Source organism: Lynx rufus, unplaced genomic scaffold (assembly GCF_022079265.1).
Source record: "Lynx rufus isolate CCGP_SWC_20201006 ecotype Redwood Valley unplaced genomic scaffold, mLynRuf1.p SCAF_2, whole genome shotgun sequence".
NCBI classification, from domain to species: Eukaryota; Metazoa; Chordata; class Mammalia; order Carnivora; family Felidae; genus Lynx; species Lynx rufus.
This window is the reverse complement of record NW_025814834.1, coordinates 57,603,540-57,607,484: the sequence shown is the minus strand read 5'-3', so window position 1 is coordinate 57,607,484 and position 3,945 is coordinate 57,603,540. Positions and strand designations below refer to the sequence as shown.

Genomic DNA, 3,945 nt, shown 5'->3' with positions numbered 1-3,945 from the left:
AAATACAAGAAAAAAATGGCAACCCAAACCATGTATTAGAAGAGAAGGAGGAAAAGGAGAAGGATGGCGGAGAGAAAGAGAAGAAAAAGAAGATTGCCCTAGTCCTAGTACCTTGAGAGCATCACTGGAGCGGTCACGGACCCAGATGATCCTGACCTTCCGGCCAGCCTGCAGGAACCAAACATGTGAGTGAAGCTGCCTCGAGCCCTCCAGAGCAGCCTAAACTCCAGCTGATTACCTCTGGGTGACGGACCTCAAGCAATGTCACTTGGGACTGAGGATTACCCGTCTGAGTCCTGCTCCTCAAAAGTACAGGCATGTTTCAGGCTGTCAGGTTTCAGAATAATCTGTCACACAGCAACAGATAACCAGAACATAATCCCTCTACTGTCTGTAAGTGGGTTGAACTGATAGTTTCTAAGTCAGACCTAGGAGAGTAGTATCAGTAAAAATTCCACTCAGTCAAGTCGTGGGAGGTTTGGACAAGTATTTGGAGGGTGGTGCAGGACAGGTCCCCCTCCCCTAGGGCAGAGGGAACAACAATCTGCCTTGAACATTGTATCCTAGGTTGCTAGCCAACATCCTTTACAGACAAAGGCCAGTTCAGTCATAAATGAAAAAACTTACGGAGCGCATCTTGGTTTCATTCAAAATGAAGTTACTCCCACAGGAGGAGTGTATTGTCATAAAAAGTAAGATTATTCCCTTCACTGAAATGACAATGAGGAAAGTGACACTGGTTTCCCGTGCAAAAAAAAACAAAAACAAAAACAAAACAAAACAAAAACATTACTATTGGGTGATATTTCAGAACAGTGAAAGCTGCTTTCGATCTTTTGTCCTAAAATTGGAAGGTTAGCAGGCTTCACTGTGCCTGTGAACCAGGGGCTGCTCCCCAGTGCCCCAGTGGAGAGGGGTGTCTCTCTTTGAAGCAAACATGAATACTACTGCTCAAATGCGATGAACAGTATGTTAGAAGAGAGGTCAGGAGACCTGAGTTCTTTGTTCACTTCTACACACCATGTAGCGTGGGCAGGACACATGACCTCTCTGGAAGTCAGTTTCCTTGTTCACAAAAAGGGAATAGTTTGGTTGCACTCTGGAATTAGCAGCCTAAGATATAATACTCTAAAATCTTGATGTGCAGGCTGCACCCCAAGCCAATTACATCAGAATCTTTATGGGTAGAACACAGTCCTCAGGATTTTTTTTTAAACTTGCAATAGTTTCCAATACAAAGCCATGGTCGAGAACCACTGAAACGGAGGAATGAAGCACAGAAGAAATTTTTTAAATTTCCACCCAGCTGTAAAAGTTGTGTAACTTAGCTATTTTAGCAGCACGCTGGAAGAAGGCAGTCTTCTTTTCTTTTCTTTTCTTTTTTTAAGACTTTATTTTTAAGTAATCTCTACACCCAATGTGGGACTCGCACTCACAACCCCAAGATCAAGGGTCGCACACACCACTGCCAGGCGCCCTGGCAGTCTTTGTTTCATGCCTAGTGCAACCACGGTTCTTGGTCCCAAGAAGCATCGGTAATGTGTAGCGGCTGCAAAGCATTGGAGGCTGGATAAACTGACCAGTGTGTTTGCTCCTTGCCCATCTGCCAGTCCTCACAAGCTGGGAATGTCTCCCTCTCATCATTTCCCTAAGGAACAGACTTAAGTATGCCCTAACAAAAGATGAAATCAAGAAGATCTGCACGCAGCAGTTCAGTAAGATGCATGGCAAGGTCCAAACTGATATCACCTATCTTACTGGTTTATGGATGTCATCAAGACTGACAAGACTGTAAAGAATTTCCGTCCAATCTTTGACACCAAGAGTGGCCAAGTACAAGTTGCGCAAAGTGAGAAAGATCGTTGTGGGAACAAAAGGAATCCCTCAACTGGTGACCCATGATTCTCACCCCATCCGCTACCCTGATTCCCTCATCGAGGTGAACAACACCATTCAGAATGATGTGGAGACTGGCAAGATGACCAACTTCATCAAGTCTGACTCTGGTAACCCGTGTGTGGCAACTGGAGGTGCTAACCTGGGAAGAACTGGTGTGATCACCAATAGAGACACCCTGCTTCTTTTGATGTGGTTCATGTGAAAGATGCCAGTGGCAATAGCTTCGCCATCCAACTCCCCAACGCTCTTGTTATTGGCAAAGGCAACAAAAGGCAGAGGATTTCTCTTCCCCAAGAAAAAGCTATCCACTTCACCATTGCTGAAGTGAGAGACAAGAGACTGGTGGCCAAACACAGCAGTGGGTGAAATGATTTCTAGGTGACTTGAATAGAAGAGTCTTGGCATATAATGAAAGATAATATAGCATAAATAAATATTGTATAATCTGATACCCCAAAATGTTATCCTTCCGTTAATAAATATTTATCACATGCTATGTTCCAGGCATTCTGCTTGACATACAGGTACCAAAAGAAGTTCAGCATTCTAGATATTAGGGGAGGGGGGAGGTGCATATGGGCATGGAGAGAGATCTAAAAGAAATACAGATTGTATTCAGTCTCAATTCAAGTGAAGAAATAGACCAATCAGTTCTCCTTGGAGGAGGGGAAAGGGATTCAGGGAAAAAATACCTTGAGCCAAGTCTTTAAGAATGATTTGGCACTTAACAAAGGTAAGATTCAGGTAGTGGAGGGTAAAGGAAGAATATCTTCAGTTGTCCAGCATCCCATTGTCTAACATCTGCACCTAAAGCTGTTGGTGTAATTAAGGGCAAACCTCTGTTTTGGGTTAATTCTGTGACGTCAGTGACTCTAAAAGGGCTTGACTTATGAAGAAAAGAATGGCTCAAAGGCAGTCTGATCATGAAACTAACAATAACAGCTACCATTTATGAAGTGCTACCATGGGCCAGCATGGGCTAAACACACAATATTCATGAGTTCAGTGACTTCCTATCACACAAGCAAGCCGCCTGGAAATATAAAGAACCATAATGTGGGGAGGTCATTTGGATTTGTTCTGTGTGGTCCTGGTTAGAACTAGGATCAATGGGTGAAAGCCTTAGAAAGACAGATTTCAGGGGCGCCTGGGTGGCGCAGTCGGTTAAGCGTCCGACTTCAGCCAGGTCACGATCTTGCGGTGCGTGAGTTCGAGCCCCGCGTCAGGCTCTGGGCTGATGGCTCAGAGCCTGGAGCCTGTTTCCGATTCTGTGTCTCCCTCTCTCTCTGCCCCTTCCCCGTTCATGCTCTGTCTCTCTCTGTCCCAAAAATAAATAAACGTTAAAAAAAAAAATTAAAAAAAAAAAAAAGAAAGACAGATTTCAATTCAACCAAGGGAATAGCTGCCAAAAAAGCCTATATTAGGATAGGCTGAATGACCTCTGGACAAAGTAAGTTTTCTCCTTTTTTTTTTCTTAAGTTTGTTTATTTATTTTGAGAGAGAGAGAGAGAGAGAGAGCATGTGTGTGAGTGGAGGAGGGGCAGGGAGAAAGGGAGAGAGAGAATCCCAAGCAGGCTCCATGCTCAGTGCCCAGCCTGATGTGGGGCTCGATCCCATGACTGTGAGATCCTTTTTTTTTTTTTAATTTTGTTTTAATGTTTATTTATTTTTGAGACAGAGAGAGACAGAGCATGAATGGGGGAGGGGCAGAGAGAGAGGGAGACACAGAATCGGAAGCAGGCTCCAGGCTCTGAGCCATCAGCCCAGAGCCTGACGCAGGGCTCGAACTCACGAACCGTGAGATCACGACCTGAGCCGAAGTCGGACGCTCAACCGACTGAGCCACCCAGGCGCCCCTATCCATGACTGTGAGATCCTTAACTGAGCCAAAAATCTATTCACCTCTTTCATTACCCCAACAGTAATAGGATTACCTGTTGTTATCCTAATCATCATATTCCCAAGCATTCTATTTCCCTCACCTAACTGACTAGTCAATAACCGCCTGATCTCATTACAATGACTAGTTCAACCAACATCAAAACA

At 44.4% G+C, this 3,945-nt stretch overlaps 1 pseudogene; it reads left to right on the top strand.

The window, feature by feature from the left end:
• The first annotated feature begins 1,494 nt into the window (after window positions 1-1,494).
• LOC124514189 (40S ribosomal protein S4-like) lies at window positions 1,495-2,265 on the top strand (annotated as a pseudogene).
• The last annotated feature ends 1,680 nt before the right edge of the window (window positions 2,266-3,945 follow it).